Source organism: Rhodnius prolixus, unplaced genomic scaffold (genome assembly GCF_049639745.1).
Source record: "Rhodnius prolixus isolate KJV_2025 unplaced genomic scaffold, Rpr scaffold_1, whole genome shotgun sequence".
Lineage (NCBI taxonomy): Eukaryota > Metazoa > Arthropoda > Insecta > Hemiptera > Reduviidae > Rhodnius > Rhodnius prolixus.
Window position 1 is genome coordinate 19,906,535 of NW_027411581.1, and position 20,576 is coordinate 19,927,110.

General features: G+C 32.4%; 1 protein-coding gene across 1 annotated transcript in view; it reads left to right on the forward strand.

Annotated features, from left to right (window-relative positions):
• The first annotated feature begins 449 nt into the window (after positions 1 to 449).
• The window catches only part of LOC141447237 (cardioacceleratory peptide receptor-like), an 81,524-nt gene continuing 61,397 nt past the window's right edge, over positions 450 to 20,576 (forward strand). The window contains exon 1 of the mRNA XM_074114557.1: positions 450 to 721. The gene's annotated coding sequence lies outside the window, so the exon portion shown is untranslated. The remainder of the gene's footprint in view (positions 722 to 20,576) is intronic.

Consider the following 20,576-nt stretch of genomic DNA (forward strand, 5'->3'; position numbering starts at 1 on the left):
AAATATGAAGCTTTTAACTTTTAATTTTTTTGGTATAAGGAGCTTTGGGGCCTTCTTTGTACGATACCGCCCTCAAGGGCTCCCAGAAAGAGAAAATCTAGAAGCAGCAAACTTAGGACTTGCTTAAATACACTAAATAATATAGTAATCGACGGCTAAGAAATTTGCATGTACGTGAAACAATGTCTCCACTTATTTTAAACCATGTTTCCAAAAAGGAAGAAATAAAGACCATTTTTCCACCAATGCATGAATATATAATTAGTGGGTAATCTTAAATTTTAATTTTGTTCATGCACATAGCGAAAATGAATGAAAAGAATGTTCCAGAAATTGCAGGAAACAATATTTTGAAAATAAATTCAAGAAAATGAAAGAACCAAATCTGAAACAGGAAATGTATCCTCCCTACCATCCTACAGCCCAGAAGACTATTCTTGAGCCTCCTCTTGTGTGGAGACGGTCATAGTGGTGGGGCATTTCACTGTGTTAGGTTGGCAGCACGCTGCGGCCCGCCAGCCCTTGTGGCAGGAAAATTCAAAATCAGTCTGCCACAAGAAGGAGTGTTGTTCGGTGTATCGAGCGAGTGCTTCATTCCATCGCGGCTCGGCTTTTTTTTTATTTTGTTTTTGTTTTATTTTTATTTATTGAAATAAATACACTCTTAAGGACGATGTCTTCGTTCTGAATAAAAGTGATTTCTTATTTTGTATCTGCTTAGGTAATTTAATTTTTATTATTAGTTTAATTAATGCTGTAAGTATGAATCTAATTATTTCTATGTAATTTATGGTCTTCAAATTTCAGGAAGATATGAATGAAAACATTAACTGACTAAGCTTATTTTAAATAATGTCCTTTAGAACATGCAAAACAAGCATATTTTATTTCGGCACCTCCAGAAGTAGATTTTTATTATAGTAATTATTTGAATGAATCAGGAGCTTTTTTTTTTCTTTTCTTGATCAATTTTATAAAATATTAACTATTAAAAAATTATGTTTAAGGATTTGTCGATGGAATCTCAAAAAACATTGTTTAATTAGACGTTTCTTAAAATATATTCGCCAATAAATGAAATTATATATTTTTTTTTTTAATGTTAAATTTACAGATATTTTATTGTTTTAATTTTTACCATTTTTGAAAACTTCGAAAATGTTTTCCATTATTGTTTATAATTATCCTTAAAAGTTCACTCCAAAAGGGGACATTTTCCAACAGTCACCTGCCAATTTTTATTCTTTTCACGCATTTTGACGAAAAATATCACACTTGAAAGATTTGTCATTGATGAAAGATATGCTGGCCAAAGCTATTTATTAAGTACTAAATAATATTTTCTTCAAAATAAAACATAAATTTTTTTTTTTTTTTTGCGCATCAACAGCTGAGGTTATTAGCGCCCGGAGCTTTTTCCAGTGCACTGCCGGCCTCCGGACAGTGTTCTCTCGTTACAGACAACACTGTCCATCACCGGACAGTGAGCTGTAAGAAGCTCCTAGGAAGAGAAAATCTAAGGGTCAGCTGCTGGATTCGAACCCGGGACCTCCGCGTGGGAGTCCAGTATGCTAACCTCATAGCTAATCCCTTCCCTCATAAAATTTATTATTATTATTCTTAATTTTAGGCGGGCTGAGGGCTAAACTTTACCGATTACAATAACGAGACGGTGGCAGTTAGCTTAACGTACACTCCTTTTAATTTTATATTAACTTGATTTAATAAAACCCAACGTCTTGTTTGGAAACCGTACCTATTCCAACAATACATCCAAGCTTTGCGAGACTTAGTACGACTAAGTTTGAACAAATTTAATGAAGTTACAGTTGGAAGTTATGTGAGCATTTCCCGTTTATCGTTAACTTTACTTCCGGGTTATTAAGTTTTTGATTAAAAAGATAAGATATTACTTGAGGAGTGTTTTCAAATTAATAAATAGATATTTTTGTTTAATAAATCGGCAGCTATGTCTCGGAGACCGGCTTTTAATGGTATCTTTTACAAATAATTTTGAATGATTTAAAACAATGAAGACAGTAATTGTTGCTTAAATAAGATACTTTCTATATTATTAGTAAATTTTGTAACCACTAATTTATAGTATAATTTTGGGGTTATTAGGCGCTTAATTTTTTTTGTGTGAAGCCACTCTATCTGTGAAAATATAGCATTACATTATTATACAGATTTAAACTGAACAAAAAATATGAAGGTCTATTTTTTTTGTTTTTTTTTTAACATATTTTTATTCCTAAACATAGAATCCGATCAGTTCTCTCAGGTATTATTCAGTTCCAAAAAGTACCACACAGAGTAATTTCCCTTGCAAGCTTTCAAATTATTTATTAAAAAAACTATTTTAGTGTATTTTTAAATATTTTTTTCCCTAGTTTTGTTTTGGATAAAAGTTATGAATAATTATGAACGTAAAATTATTACTTAGCTGTGCGGTGAATGGCCATCCAAAAAAAATCAAGATTTGAATAATTCAGCGATAATGGAATATAATTTATATTTTCTTATTTTCATAATCGATTATTTTATTTAAACATTTTATGAATAAATACATAATGAACTAAATATTAGGACATAAATACTTTCGATTTTTCTCAAAAAACTTGAAATTAATCAAAGGTTTTCTTGATGAGAAAGTTAAATTTTAAAATAGAATAACATTGCGTTTAAATTTATGAAATAGTTATTTTCTTTTAAATGATTATTAATGATATGAAATGCATTATTGAAAACAATTCAAAAAAATATTTTTTTTTTTGAAAACTGAGTGCTAGAAGGAAACTGCGATTGTTTTAAGATATTGGTGTAATTAGATCTTGACGTCGAGCTTCATCGAGCTGCTTAAAAAGAGTTAACACGATAGTAGTTCACAATAAACACGAACTTCAGCAAAATTGCTAATTTATTCAAATCAGGATCCGAACATTATCCACTTATTTATTTTCAAACAATATATGTTACGCTTCTGTTCGGCAGCCGAGCATTTAGTGGTGAGACTCGCAAAACTAAAATGTATTTTAGTACTGTATTCGATTCTCGGGATTAACCTCGGGATTTAATGTAAAGAATAAAAAGAAATTTATAGTAAAGGATTTTAGCCATCCGCCCACGACACCTGATCGGTAGTTGGACTTAAGACCTGCCTAAAATAATAGGCATTACTTTACTTTGGTCATGTACTTATACAGAATTCATTACTGAGAGCATCCAATTTTGTTTTAACAGGTATTTTAAAAGAATTGGCCATTCTCAATTTTTGTTTTCTTATTTAATAATTTTAACTTTTCCCCCTGGAAACGTGCGAACTGCCGCTTCTTTACCGAATACAAATCGTATCTGATCGATTCGTGTTAAAAATGCTAAGCACCAACATTAGAATTTACAACCACATCTGCCAATTTAACTCTACAGTTCTTACAAACAAACACTGGTCCAAGAAAAAAGCACCTCCTTACACAGAGGAGCTTCATAAGAATTTCGGCCTATAGAGAAGATCGTGTACATAGCTCATAACCATAAATTGCCCATGTTTACGATGAAGTACAAACATTTATTGAATAAAATAAGCGTTAATACCACATTCGAACTGAACAAAATACCTGAAGGAATGAGGGAGTTGGCGCTGACAGATTACATTTCTAATCATTATCCGAACGCATACTGTTTATAAACAGACGGATCGAAAATTGGTAACAAAGTCGAGAGTGCTGTATATGATCCTTGCCGCAACCGTTTTATAACCACTAAGTTATGTGACGAGGCATCTATTTATACGGCAGAATGTCACTGAAATATATGTGCTCCTAGTCAGAGAAAAAGTTTCTAATTCTAAGTGATAGCTTGAGTGCACTGCATAGATTAACAAACCCGCAAGGACTCTGTAAGATGAATCATATTATTGCGGAAATAGTAGAGCGTATAGCACTTCTTAAAGAGGAGAACTTTTACGTTCACTTTCTTTGGGTAAGAGGACATAGCGGTGATAAAGGGAATGAAGTAGTGGATTCACTCGCTAAAGATGCCACTGAAAATGGAGGATTTGAAGAGTACAAAGTTCCAATGTCGGATTTAAGAGGAAGAATAACCATCACCGCATTACAAATGTGGCAAACAGACTACAGTAATAGTACGAAGGGTCAATTTTACAAGCGTATGGTGAACCAATTGCCTAAAAGACCTTGGTATAAGGTCTTGGCATGAACAAAAGATTGGTTACTACAATTAGTAGATTGAGAGCGAACCATGCAGTCTGCGGGTCGTACCTACAGCGAATCGGTAAACGAGCTACTCCGTTGTGCGAAAAGTGTAAGGAGGAGGAAGATTTTAAACATGTCGTCTTGGAATGCCCACTTTATAAGAAAGAAAGAGATGAGCTGTTCAGCTCGCTGTACAAAAATTTGAGTGCGCCATTTAGATACGAAGACATGATCTTTTCTAATAATGTCTACGCCCTGAAACCTGTTGAAGATTTGATTAACAAAGATCTTATAGCAAATTTTCAGTTTTTTAAGTTCATCACTTTCAGAACCTTTGTGGAAACGATTGCAGACGATTTTCTTTTATAAGTTAGGAATCTCGGTCGCACGTAAACCTTCAAATTTTTTGCGACGTAAACTATCTCAGAAAAAAAAAGAGTTCTAATGATATCGTGTCTAATACGGCGGGCCGCTATTTGCCAATCTGATCTTGTTAATGCAAATCTTTTCTCGGAAAACGCCTTCGACTTTCTTCCACTTGCAAGTTTGCAACAATTTTAGATGCAAGCGACATATATTTCATTAGTGAATAGATCATTTTGCTGTTCTAAAGTTTGAGAACGTGTGGTTCTTATATGTACTTCATTTTAAGGACTATTTAACCTTCCAAGCAGACAACTTGATCTCTCTCTGTTTTACATTCCTCGTTATTATGATGAGTTTATTTTTTGCATTTATTTTTTTATTTATTAATGACCCAGATGCTTACAGTTAGAAAATAATTTTATTCTGATCATTAAGGTAGTCCGCGGTCGCCCCAGTTTGTCTTAAATGACGGTATACTAAGTTTTGGAAAGTAATACCACATAAAAAAAAGTATTTTTTATAATATTTCAGTACAAATCTTGCACTCTGCGCATCAAAAGAGTATAAACTGGCACTGAACGTATGGAAATGAAAAATGAATGCACATAATAACGGCAAAAATGAACGACAGGTTTCAAACTAACGTCAAACATGCATAAAAAAGAAAGAAACTGCATTTGCAAATCCGTATACTTGACATATTGAAAGTTGTTGAAGAATATGTAGATAAAAATAACTAGAAAATAAAGTACAAGATAAGGTGCACCAACATTCTACTGGCATGTAATTAGTTATTTCAAGGAAGTGGAAGGCGTAGACTACTGTGGTGTTTAAACTTATTGTAGTACATGTTACTGTTTTGACGTATTATTAACTTTAATTTTTAAGAATAAAATTTAATATCCCGCTGCAGTTATGGCATCTTTATGACAACAAAGTTAAGGTGGACAATTTAATACAACGCGTCCAGTTAGCCAAAAAGGATCACCTCGCCGGACGGAAATTAAAACAAAAAAAAAAGCAATTAATTTCGGATTTCTATAAAAAAAAAAAATAGAGCTACCTTCTGCGTACAATCTCAATTTTGTATTTTAGCTCTTGAGTGATATTCAATTATAACAGCATAGAAACCTAGCCAACGTTAAGATCTCTGCTTATTTCTTCAATACGGTCTTTATTAAAGATTTTAACAACTTGTCAAGTCCAGCCATACCTAATCTTCTTTTTTTATACTCAAGTGGCGATACTTGAAGACCAACAATCAATTCAGACTACACCGCTAATCGGATTCTCTTTTAATTATCTACTCGTATACTCATTTTATATAAAGTCAATTTATTTGTTCCTCTCTTTTCAACTAATTTATAAAAATATTACCTTTATTAAATAAATAATAAAACTTAATTTAATTTATTTATGCCTATTTATTTCTACAGTAAAACTGTGATCCTTTTCTTGCTTTTTTGTTTCTATTATGGTCACAAATATATAAATTACTCAGGAGAACTTGTTATCCTTCTGTAGTGGAGACAACGGAACTCTAATTGATGGAGCGAGGTGGGCGGACTGCTCTTGTATTCTGAACAGTTACAGTTTTTTTTTTATTTTTTTTTTTTTTTATAAATCAACGAGAGATTTAATGAGTTGTTTTTGGGCATTTGTAGGCGGAATTAACTTTAAATTTTTTTAAAAAAATCTGAAAAAATAAAGGTAAGTAATATTTTTTGAGGAGGAATAGTTTAAAGAGAAAAGTGAAATATTGTTCTAAATATCTTCTTTGGGTTCCTGTTGCTTCAAATCTGAAATAAATTATCTAATAACTTTAACAAATATTTCAAAACAAAACTTAATATGGATTTCAATTTACTTAGTTGCCACTTTAGTGCTGATATTTAAATTAAAATTAAAAAAAATTGTAATCCCAAAATAGAAACGCGCGCTTTGCATTCAAAAAATTTTCCCAATAGACCTAACCGGTCGTTTGCTATTTTCAAAGTTACGTTCTCGATAACACTTTTTCTGTGAAATCGTCCAAATAAATTTCTGTGCCTAATTCTGTGTTGGTAGGACAGCTTTTTATACCACTGTAAGACACAAGTTCACCAGTCTAAAGTGGGAAGAAATGGAAGGGATATCATTCGCCTTCATCTCTTACCTCTAAGTAAGCAAAGGGGGAGAACTCTAACGTCACGATAAATTACGAATCACCAATTCAGCGCGACAAAAGTTCACAACACTTCGCTATTCAGTATCCGCTCGAACAATCACGCTAAGTGTATCGCTTGCTTTACAATCATTAATTTATGTTTAGTATTATATTCATAATTAAGTCCTAAATTGGGTTAGCTCTGTATTTTTATTAATATATTAGAATATAGTATTGTTTAGTTACCATTTTAAGTGTTTAAAATTGTTTTAATTTCTTTACGAATCAAACATTAATGATTGCTAATCATTAATTATTGGGTTTATTAACGTTAACATAAAAAAATGATAACCGTCCTAAAATGAATTAGTGCAATTTGTATTAAGCAATGAATGGTAAGGTTAATTATCGTAACTTTATACCAATGATTGCATACAATTAAATCATTTAAAAATTATCCAATTTTTAATCATAGGTATAACAACTTCTAAGAAAGAACTATACTTCATGTAGTGTGTTCTTGAATTTCAATAATTTCTCTTTTCTCGATTAATGAATTGATTGTCTGACCCTGAGTGTATTGTGCCAATCTTTAGGGTGCAGAAGTTTTCGTAGTTAGACTGGGTTGTCCGCAGCAATGCCGATATCTTCATAAAGAAATGTAGAATGCAGTGCAAATAGTATTTGAGTTTATACAAACAAGTGCCCACTTGTCTATATTGAATGTTGAATAACTTCAAAATGGCTGGATATGATTGAATATTGTTCATGATTCTTTTTAACCTTTCGTAGTACTCATGGTCTCCTAAATAATGAATTTCCATGGACCACTCTACGTAGGTTTACATATAAGTGGTTACTTGATATCCATGATTATTTAGGGAGAGGTTGTAATAAAACTTTGCTGAGTGTTTCACCTGAAATTGTTATTTATTGAGATTGTTGTTGTATTGCAATTTCGAACTTATTCTCTCTGCGTTCAGTTTTGTTAAAGTGATCTCCATCTAGGGATCAATTCGAATAGAATTCACTGCCATGCAAATGTGTGGAAGTAAAATAATATAATTTTTACGCTCTATTCCACCCATTGCTTCCTCTTGAAAACGTATTTGACTTGAACTCTTTCAGCAGTGCTGACGGTGGGTGGATATCAATTTTTATATTCACGCTTTTCATACTAGAGATAATCGCATTGAGTTACACAGAAAGGATTTATTTGAGCTTCTAGCGCGTGCTTTGACATTCGTGAAAGCATAGTTACGTTGCAGCAATCTGATGGTGCCCAGGATGAAAAACATTGCTTAAAATTACTTTCAAGATTTTTTTTAAAAAAAATATTCTATATTTACAACGCACTAAAGCGCAAAAAGTATTCTAGATTAAATTATATATGCAGATACAGAATATACGAGGTGTGTTCAAAAAGTAACGGGAATTTTCGTTTTTTGAAAAAAATATTTATTTATTCATCTACATTAATATTGTCGCCTTCAAAGTAGTCCCCTTCGCATACAATACACTTGTGCCAGCGCTTTTTCCAATCCTCGAAACACTTCTGAAACTCGATCTTTGTGATAGCTTTCAGCTCTTTCAGCGATTTGCTTTTAATGTCATCTATGCTTGTAAAACGACGGCCTTTTAATGTTCTCTTTATGTTTGGAAATAGAAAAAAGTCACATGGAGCCATGTCTGGCGAATATGGAGGCTGGGGCATCGTTAAAGTTTTGTTTTTGGCCAAAAATTCACGAACAAGCAATGAAGTGTGAGCAGGTGCATTATCGTGGTGCAAAATCCATGAATTGTTTTGCCACAAATCCGGGCGTTTTTTTCGGATTGCTTCACGCAAACGGCGTTGAACTTGTAGGTAGTACTCCTTATTGATTGTTTGACCTTGTGGCAAGAATTCATGATGCACTATGCCATTAAAATCGAAGAACACAGTGAGCATAACCTTCACATTCGACCGCACTTGACGAGCCTTTTTCGGTCTTGGCGATCCAGAATGCCTCCACTGGGACGATTGAGCCTTAGTTTCGACATCATATCCGTAAACCCATGTTTCGTCACCTGTTATAAAACGTTTCAGTAGATCCGCATCGTTGTCGACTTCATTGAGTGACTCTTGAGCAACTTCCATTCTCCGCTGTTTTTGTTCGAAATTCAACAATTTTGGAACAAATTTTGCTGCCACACGTTTCATACCCAAAACATCCGAAAAAATTTCATGGCATGAGCCAATTGATATGGCAACATCATCAGCGACTTCTCTGATTGTGATTCGGCGATCGTTCATAACCATTTCTTTCACTTTTTTTACGTTTTCATCGGTTGTTGATGTGCTTGGACGTCCAGGTCGTTCGTCATCTTCAACGTTTTCGCGGCCATCTTGGAAACGCTTATACCACTCGTAAATCCTTGTTTTACTCATAGCAGACTCACCATATGCCTTTATTAACATTTCACACACTTTATTTCATTTTTTACGCAAAATTTAATACAAATTCTTTGATCCATTTTTTTTAACAAACAAAAATCGCCAAGCTCGAAAAACACGTCTAACCTTAACGGCTGCCACTTAAGAAGTAAACAATGAATATTACTGAAAATTTTATCGTACTTCAGGGGCATGTGTACCAACATAATAAAAAAAAAAATTTTACAATCAGACTCTCCAAACCCGCGAAATTTAAAAATTCCCGTTACTTTTTGAACACACCTCGTATATGCAAACACTTCTCACTGTACTTGTTGTAGGAGATCTCAAGGCCATTTAAGCTTGAGGTATTTGGAGGAGTGTCTGGGAGGGTTCGGTTTCTGGTTAAGGAGTATATGGAGATTTTTATGGAGTGAAATGAAATTGGATTTTTGGTTGCTGTGGATAGTAAGTTTTGAAACAAAATATGGAACTCTAACTGTGGTAAGAAGTTTTTTGGAATGAAAAGGTAGGAACACTTAGCTCAATGTTCAGGTGGGTTTTGAGACCGAGATGTAAACTAGTAAACTCAGTATAGAAATTTGAAAATTTTCAACTGCTAACGGAATCAGCAATCAGTTAATAATCAGACATAATATGACAGCGAAGGAGAAATCACGCACATCCTTCCGAGGAGCTGTAACTCCACATTATTTCAGAAAACTCTAGCAAAAACACTACCCGATTTCACTGTCGATAAGAGATGGCTTGGTCTCAGTCGTCGAGAGAGAGATTATCTCTAGGATGAATACTAAGAAAAGTTAGTGGATTCAAGAACTGTGATGAATTGCGAGATTGGATTTTGCGATAACATTAACAGCATTGGAGCTGGAGATCGGAAAGGATCATTATGATGGATACTTGAAAAAGAGAATTAGTTATAAGACAGAGTATTTTGGAATAATGGAATTAGATGAACACAATAATCTCAAGTTCATAAATCCAATTGGTTTTCAAAATAGATTAAATAGAAGCACTTTGTTCTAAATTTTTAGTTTCAAACAATTGCCTAGTATTCGCTTGGGTCCTTCATTTCGGATTTGTTGTCAAGAAGTCTGATTAACAGTTTAAAGCGTTTTTACAGCTCCTGACATTTCAGGCAGGTTTGAGAATCACACGCAGACGTATCGTAGAAATGATATGCGGAAGACGAACTCTTATGTTGGTAAATTGGAGCATTGGTTATTTTCCGAATTGGAAAAGAAATTGCTTCACAATTTGGTTCATCACTTATTCGCTATCTCTTAAACCATGTCTCCATTATCAAGAATTAATTTTATGAGCTCGCTGGCGTTTTTCTTTTTCTTTTTTCGTCATCCCTAATAAAACAATAGAATTGTTGTTCTAGTCAGATCGATTTGTCCTAAGCCAGAAAGGGCACATTTAAATTGGATTAATTTATTATTCTCTTCGCTTACTTACCCGTTGAGTCAGTATTGATGGAATCTAAACTTTTCATAATGAGACAATCTCACATTCAATGTCCTCCAGACGTTTGCTTGTTCCCTTTTCAGTAGCTCTAAGATAAGTAGCTGTTTTAAAGCAGAAATGATCAACTACAAAAAGAAAATTTGTTTAGAATTTAAAAAATAATGTTTGGAAAGTTAATCAAATAAAAAAATTGATTAAGTATAAAATCAGAAATTTATTTTTAAAAATTTTACGGTCATTTAGTAAATCCATTAAATACATAAATAGGTTATAAAATGTTTATTTAAAATAAAAATATAAAATACTCTGGCCAGATGGGGTGTTCACTCAGTCGTGACAACATCTTAATACATAAAACTGATTCCTATCTTTAAGAATATGCTACTACCTACATTCCAATACAACGTTATATATGCTTGTGTGTGTTTATAATATATATATATATATAAATACAATCCTTTATTGGTATAGTTCACTTCGTATATGTTACTTTTATCTCACCTATTTGGGTACATTTCCGTGACAGTTCTTAGTTTAGCTATAACTTTTAACTTTCTCATCTCCCGAAACAACTAGAAGAACAATGAACCTAGAAAACATCAAATAAAGTGATATTTACGCAAAATAATTATAAGTTAATTAAAAAAAATTATGTATTTGGAAAAGTACAAAAAATTAAAAAAAAAAAAAATCACACTAAAAAGAAGGTTTTGAAATTTCCTGTTTAAAAAAAGGAAGCGAGAGGATGGTTTGGCAGAGATGTTCTCTGAGAAAAGAGAAGAGAACAGACCAGAATGAAAGAAGACTGCGAAAATTTAACTTGACGCGGTTAAAAAAATAAGTGTGAATCATGTCTATTTATCAAATTATCATAAGACATTAAACAATTAGATTATTATTTTTAATTAGATAAATGGCTCTGTTTTATTTTAACTAAGAGAAATAGTATCATTTAAATCCAAAGAAAATTAGGGAGAGAAAGAGGTTAATCATAAAATAATTATTTAATTTTTGTTAGTATTGGCGAAAAGTGAATATTTATTTATTTTTTATAATTATATTTACACTTTGGTTTGAATATTTATTGTTAGAAAAATGCATCATAACAGCAATCATTATTCGACTTATTTCCTCTTTGTATATTTGTGCGAACAAGTCAATTCGAAAATTCGACTCGGTCCCAAGCTACTTTTACCTAAGGAAATATAATAACTTAAACTAAGATTGCCAAAGATAACAATTTCAAATACTATTGGTACTCCCAGTTGAAATATAATTTGGACTCGTTTTGGTGCTCAACATTTTCTTGAACCTGGTAGTAACTCCTGTCAGACTAAAGAAATTTCTAATGTTTTGGAAAAAGTAAGAAACCACAATCTCTCAGTTGACATATCTTCTGCTTTGAACTCTAGTATTCATCCTTTATATAGGAAAGTCAGTAACTTGGGTAAAAGAGAATGGTATTTAGAATATAGAGGTAGTATTTTGAAGCAGAGGGTTGTAAGTCAACTGATGCTAGGCCATCCTGATAACTGTCGTGTGATCTTTAAAGACAGTTTTTTCAGATTCAATGTGGACAATCACTGGTATCTGCTGCAATTTAGGTGCCCCAGACACTTTATATCATTTTCTGTTGGTATGCCCATCATTTAGATCTGCCAGGAACGAATATTTATCAGAATTTATTAAAGTTGAGCACGATAACGAGGAAAATTTTCTTAATTTATTAGCTATAGACAGTCTCACTAAATTTAATAACTTGTACTACTATGTGGTATCCGCTTTAAAAATTAGAGAATTCATTATTAGTATTGAAAATTAAAGAGCATTTTGTTATTTTTCTTTATAAATTTTAGTTCTTTTAGTTGTCTTTTATTTTGTTTATTTTGTCTTTAGTTTATGTATGAAATAATTTCATTTTTAGTTTTCTGTTATTTTGTACTAATACTCCATTTGTATAGGGTAGTACCCTAAGAACAAATAAAAAATTATTATTATTATTATAACTTAAACTCGACTCATATCAGCTGCTACCAAAAATAATTGATTCAAGTTTATCGTTACACAAGAAATAAATCTTTCAAACATGGCGATTAAGCCATCCAAGAAGTTTATAACTTCCCGAGAGACTGATTTAGTATTTCTGATAAATTTCTAGCACTTAAAGCTCACACACATCATTCACTTAAATTTTTTTTCCTTATCTTATTTTTTTGCGGTGGGAGAGAGAGAGGAGTCCGTATTTTTTTCGTAAATTGGTGCGAGTAGTTTCAAAATCTCGGTTTGAATACAATCAGTTGATAAAAGGTGACCGTTCTCTCCCTTTGAACTTGCTTTTCCAAACTTTAACACAAATAATCCGAACATTCGAAAAGCTTACTGTTTAAAGTTGGCAAAACTTTAATTGGTACTATGATGGACAGAGACAAAACTCAATTCTCTCTACCAATTTATGAATCGTACCGAACAGCGAGCTGGAAGGTGCGCCTAGGAAGTGAAAATACCAGGGCCAGCAGTTAGATTTGTACACTCTACCTAGCATTTTAACTAAATTTATAATTTGAATCATCGAACCATCAACTTTTCAAAATAGTAAAGTGAAAATAATTTATTACTTCTTATTAAAAATAGTTCAATATTTATGGTTTAAGGCGCCAACTTTAGTTTAAAGTTGCTTCGTAAATAGTAAAGTTATATTGTTGGTGTCCGTACTAAGTTGTTTATCGATTACAGAACTTTATTGTGGTGTAGAGATACTTTGTTAGATCAGAGATCTATGTGCCCATCACTAGACAACTTACTGACGATTAGATCATTTAACTAAGTTGAAAAAGTTATTTATTATGAAAAAAAAAACAACATCAAACTCTAAAAATTTTTACGGCAACTCGTTTTCTTTCATTAGAAATTTACCAATGAATTATGATTTTATAACCTACCAGATGATTTCTGATTTAGGAGCAATAGGCTATAAAAGCGGACCAACTTTAGAATTTTAACTTAACAGCTATATTCAGTTTTCAAACAATTTTTTATTTTTTTATTGGATGTGTTTCGAGGTACATGTTTTGAGGTCCTGAGTTTTGAATGTGTTTTTTCTCTCAATCGTTCTTCTCTCTCTAGATCGCATGCGCTCATTGGGTGGTGAATATTATACGAATATTATATCGTATTCTACTGGAAGATAGTCGGATCTCCGTTTTAAATTTTTCTGTTTTTTGTACTTATTCCGAAAAACGGCTCTGTGCTTCTTTTATTTCTAGCATGATACTGTCCAAAATATTTTCGAACATTTAGTTGAGTTTTAGTTGAAATTTGGCAGTTAATACGATGTTTTCGACTTATCTAATCTCTCGATTTCGAGACAAACGTTTCTTCCTTCCCGCAATGCTTGAGTATATCCGTTGAAACCTTTACTTTCGACTGAATCTTTTTCTTAAGTTCTGTTTCTTATTTTTGAAATTAATTACACACCCGGAACTTTAATTTTTTTTTTTTTTTTTATTTAAAATGATCATGCTTTTCGGCATATTTTACATTCCGCTTGAAGTTTGTCGGGTCACCGATTTATAGTTTTCTATTATTTTTTTTTTAACTTTTTACGAAAAACGGCTCGGTGTTTTTTCTTATTTAAAGCATGATCCTGTACCAATTATTTTAGAAATTTCTCATGAAGTTTTTATCCATTACTCCTCAAGTGAGAAAATCCTTGACGTAGTCTTGATGGAAACCGCCTAAATGGAGCCTGAAAGATCCAACTAGAAACCTAAATATAAGTTGGATTACCGATTAACATAAAACCACTACATTTTGTCGCACAATGCTGTTACATTGCAAAGTTACGTCAAAGTAAGTATATTAAAAGCTTTGCTTAATTCCATGTTCTGAATAGAGAAGTTTGTTTGTTGTAACATCTTTATTTTTGTATAATCAAAATAGGTGGTAAAATTATTTTATAACTGTACAATCTCCCGACATTTACTTTAAAAATATCTTAATAAATTTAATTTTAATTATAAACAAATGTAATGTTTACTTCTAAGATATTCTTACTGAATTATTATAGATATCACTTCTTTATTAACTGCTACCGGAGAATCTCAGTAACGCTCTCCCCAGACACATTCTGCATGAATTTTTTTGTCTTAGGTTTCCGTACTCAAATTTCCGTGTGTCTAATCATCCAGATTAAGAGACTTATATCGTAATATACCACCGAAACCAAATCTTCAGTTTCTTTCAGAATTTAATTAAATCTGAACATTCTATTGCAACACTTCACGGAAATTCTGTCAAAACTGTAAGAATAACTGCTTATCTATTGCATATCGTGGTTCTGTAATTATGGAGCAGTCGAGGATCCGGAATCATAGATAATTTAATTAAAATCAGCTTCATCATTCTTCCGCTTTTTCGAACTAATTCATCTACTTTATCATTGAGTCGTGAAATTTGACTAAACTGATGGTCAAATTAGGGAGGAAATTCGTTTTAGAATTAAACGAAAATATCTTATGCAACCAACATAATTTAAAAACAGATTCAAAGTACGTAAATAAATTTGAAAAAAAGAATCAAAGTTGGACATTAATGATTGTATTTTGCAATTATAAACTAAAAAAAACATGTTGCCTTGTCGATATGAACTTAAAGTAGACGAAAATCTTGTATAAAACACTAAATTTATAAAAATTATTAATTTAAATAAACAGAAATAAATAAGTAATATATGTATTTATTTATTCTTAATTTACAACTGCAGACCTATAATGCTCGGCAACTTTAAATGTGTAAAAGAATCCTCATCAGACTAGTGGTGAATCTCCAAATAGTATTTGGTTATTTATATCCATCGCCGAGGCAATCGTACGGCTTTATTTATTTCAGACGTCACACGGGGTTGTCGGAAAGTGAAAGAGATGAAAGCTGATGGATTAGTAGGTTAGACTGATCGGAGAGATGAGAATGAAAATGAAAAAAAATTAAATATATTTTTAAATAAATGCTATTAAATACAAAATTTAGATCATCAACTTTAGAATATTGACTTTCAAGAGTTCCTGTTACTTGATTTTCAAAGAACGCTGAGTAAAGCACAAAACGGTCATCATCAATGTCCTAGAAATTCCCCAAAGAATCAGATTATAGTATTAGATAACTCAGATAACTTGCTCCTAAATAAAATATCATTGAGCGAACTTATTTATTAATTGTCTTAATATTGAGACCACGACTGAATGATACCTTCCACAAAACATATAAGAAAAATAGAAAAAATCCAGCTTTAAATAAAAAAATATCGTCGCTACCACGCCAAAACCACCAATCTGGCCAATTTGGCCATTTTCACCTAAATACAGATTTTTGCTTAACTTTTGGTCAACTTCACTCTGCCAAAGACGCGAATCTGCAGCACTAGTCGATGTTGCTGGAATCGTAACGCATATTTTCACGAGTCTGTAGAAAACTACAGGATCACCACGCCAATTCACGAATATCCCACTTTCACGAATTTGTCAGAAAAAATTCGTTTTTTTCCCTGTAGACCGCGCTGGTCTTCAGCTTTAATAATAATATTATTAAGAACTCTTCCAAGTTTGAAAACAATAAGGCATGAGCCTGGCCATACAGATATGGAGTGTGATTCTATCCACTCTAAGGATGAAAGGAAAGCCAAACATGTGCCTGTGTATGTACCTCTGAGGGCTGAGCCCAAATAATAAGAGGTGCAAGATTTAAACCAGTGCCATTCTGCGTTCACATTATGCAGTTCAATGATTTTCATGATTGTTGTTCCATGGAGAAAAGTATGTTGTTTGGAATTCCGCAAAGAACAAGATGGAAAAATTGAATTGTTCTATAAAACTGATCATAAGGATGAATTTGTATCAGTTACCATGAAAAGACGCAAAGGAAGAGTTAACAACAAAGAACCGAATCTTCTCAAGGCCTATGATAGGCAGCTTTTTATCTCTAGTGCTAAATTGAAAGATCTGATGAAAAAGTGCCAGGATCTGACAATACCCAAAAAAGTACCACCAATTCTATACAAATTTGAAGGCATCAGATTTTCAGAGGGATAATTTGCCGGAACCTGATGCAAGTGAAGAGTCGGAATATGACGACTAACAATTAGTGTTTAGGTACTGTACATTAATCTTGATTTGAATAAACAACATTTTGAATTCTAACTAACAACAATGGTTTAAATAGTTAGTTCCATTTTACTTTATCAATTCCTTACGAATGTGTTTCCTTCTCAAAAATCACAATGCCAAAATCACGAAAGTGCATTTAAGCCCTAATATTTGTTGTTTTAAAGTAAACATTACGAACGAAAATAACATCATGAAAAGCTATTCTTTCGAATAAAAAATATATAAAAAAAATGACGTTTCAAATTTGAAACCCTGATTTTTCACAGATAAAAGAATCTTTAAATGTGTTTTACTCAAAACTTACTTTTTGCAGTTTCGTGGTTTTGGCGAGGTACCGACGATATGTTCATTATGCAAGAGAAATTACAGTAAGAGAAAACCCGTGAGAATGGTTCTCAGTAAATTTTGAAATGATGGCGAGAAGAATCTGATGAAAATAAAATTTACAATTATGTGGGTAATTATATTTTCATATAAATCATATTTAATGTTTAAAACACAACTTCATGACCCAGGGAAGGAAACAATTTAGAAAGTATTAAAATAAATAAAACATTTAAAAATTGAAGCCTTATTATTAGCGATCGTAAAACTTGTAATGAAATTATTATTTACTATATATACATATGTATAAAAAAAGAAGAAGATTATTTACTACATAAATTGTTAGATAAAGATTTTAAAGGAGGATGATCAGTTAAGGATTGAATTTTATGAGGGCAGTTCCAACAGTCAAAGAATGTTGAGCAAAAAAAAAAAATATTTACAATGAAATTCTGTTTGGTAAACTAGGGCCTGTCAGAATAAAATTTCTTTATTTCACACTGACAAATATTTATCTATATATTGGCACAACGCCAGATATATTATTATTATAAATTTAGTTTTTTCTACTTTATTATATTTATGGCTGTGAATATTACTTTCTATGAATTGCCTACTTGCTTATAAAATATTCACGATAAATTGCAATAATGTTTTGATTTTTAAATAAAATCTGTTCTTTATTTATTTTACAGAATGCATTTTTTTTTGCTAATTTATAATCTCTTGAAAATAAACAAAATAGTTTTATTTTCTAACGTATTTTAGGAATTTTCAAAAGAGATTTGAGAATAATGTTATGATCAGTTTTATACTTTTTTCTAATAGTTTTGGGGGCCTACCAATTTATGTTTCAAATTTAATCAGGTCACTTACATTTGCCACCAGAAACTTAGTTTATTTTTAGTCAGCTCAGAAATACTAATTAAGCATGTATCTGAGGAAGTGGAGAACATTCTATCGCTGTGGCAACTGACGACTATTTCTTAAGCAGAGGTCATGGCGATCTTAAAGTGTTGCTGGCTGGAGATAACTAGAGAACAAAACGTTTGCGAAGAAAGAATTTTCTTAGACTTTCAAGCTCCTTAGAAAGCCATAGAGGAACCAGTTTATTCATCAAAACTGGTACAGTAATGTACAAGAAGTAATTATTGATTTAAGTCAAAAGAAAGCAGTGAGCTTTTTCTGGGTTCCAGGACATCAAGGTAGCTTAAGTTAAGAAAAGGATTTTGAGCTGGCGAAGGTGGAGGTTCTTCTCAATCCTTTGAAGGGCCAGATCCAGTGTTCCTTGGCGCCTTGTTGGGTTGCCAGAATTAAAAAGTGGGAACTAGAAGAAGTGGACAGGAGATTTCACCAATTTAACTCTAGAGCCAAAACGAAGAGATGTATTTATAAAGATTGTTAGATCTAAGACAATTACTTGAGTTTGTCAAATGGCGCTGGAAAGATTTAAGATACATTGTGGCGCTGATTTCCGTACATACACCAGCACAGTGTCATCTGTCTGGAATTAATGAGGAGCACAGTAGAGCCGGTGGCGCACTCACTACCTGGAAGAATGCTGCATTTTTTTATTTTTTTATTTTTTTGCAATACAGACTAAGGATCTTCGGAATGTAGGAGATTTAGAGAACAAGTTTATGCATCTGTTTCTGACGAATCTGAGAAGGTACAGTAACGAGATTGGTAGATTTAAGAGAAACCATGAGAAGATTTAATGTGGGAGTTATGACTGCCAATCTGGTAGAAAGGAGTCCGGTCGTGGCCTAGCTTCTATTTCTAAGGGTAAATAATAATATGGAGACGGCATAGGGTTATAGAGTTTCGCAACGATTTGGTTACACTTCTAGATCTAGAAAGATATATCAATAATAGTAATACATCAATGAATTTAATTCAGTCACTACAGTGTTTTAATGAGCAAAATCATGTCCAGAAATCAGCGCCACAATGTAACTTAAATTTTTCCAGCGCTATTGGTTTCAGGGAACATTCAACAACGCGGCACAATGTTTTATAAGTAATTAATACAACTCGCATTAGATTTCTTCGAGAACATTCTTAAAATAAGAACAATTTCAAGATAAGGTTAGAGGACACCTGCAATTACATGATTCATAATTCGTAATAAGCCAATAATCTGCGGTAAGTATAAGTGATATAGATCGGTACAACCCTTCATTTTTGGTGTGATCTTGCAAAAAAAGGTCATTCTAAACAATTCAGACTTTATCTATCAACAATTGATAAATTGTATCAATGAATCTTCAAATGCTGAAAACCCGATGAAAGCTTGTAGACGACTATCTTTACCTGGTTTTCAATCTAACGAAGACAATACTTTAATGAGTCTGAGTCTCAGAGATCAGGTTTCACAGCTTCATCTCCTTGAAATGTTCATTAAATTATGAATCTAAATCGAGAAATGCCAATTTTTGAATCGAGCCACTTTTATTGGATTGGTAATGGTATGTGCTAGACACCATTAGTCTTCATCAATGTGTTTAAAAAACGCAAAGGGTCGACCTGAAATTAAATGGACATCTGATCACGTCGCTGCTACTTTTTAACGCAAAAACTTATCAACTCCACTAAAGCGTTATTCAGAACTCCATGCTACAGCGTATCACTTAGTGCTTTTTTTTTTGGAGATTGTTGGTATCCTTAAGAAAATGAATCATATAAAGATCCCTATCCTTTGGCAAGAATGGCCAACATCTGTTTTTTAGATTTTCCTTTTAAGTATCGAGTTATTTGCAAGCCCAGTGGAAAATCAAATGCTAAAAACAAACATTATTTTCATATACTTTCAATCGCGCATTTATGTTTTTCACTGTTAATAACTCGCATTTACAAACACCATGTTTTATATGTTTGATGACAACACTGTAGAAGGTTTTCGATCAATGACGATTCATTTGATTTTTTTTAACAATCTAAACACGATGCGTTTATACTAATAGAAGATCAGATAAGGAGTCATTTTTGTGTCAGATTGCCAAAACACTTCCCCATTAAACAAAGTGAACAGATCTTGCATGTGCAAATGATATTATCCTATACGCCATGAAATTGTGAGGATTGTGGAAAAGAAAATCGATACATGAGCTGAAAATAAAGCAGAATTGCGTAAGAACAGTCTGTAATTTGAAACTCATACTTCTATTGTGTTCTGTATCCTGTGTGGGTGAGTACTTGGGTTAGCGCAGTAACTACCCCAGATGTACGTATCACTTGTTTCCTGCAAGACCGCCACTCAAAGGAGACTAAATAATTATCTATGACGCTCAGAATTTTGGTTTTTGACCTTTCTCCAAAAAGTGTGCACATGATTTTGCAAGTTAATTATTTTGAACTGCTAATGCAGACATCTAAAAATCTAAATCAAATGCTATTTCAATCCAATCTTTTTAAGTTTTTGATTTAAGTAATAAAGCAACATCTTTAAACTAGAATTATAATAA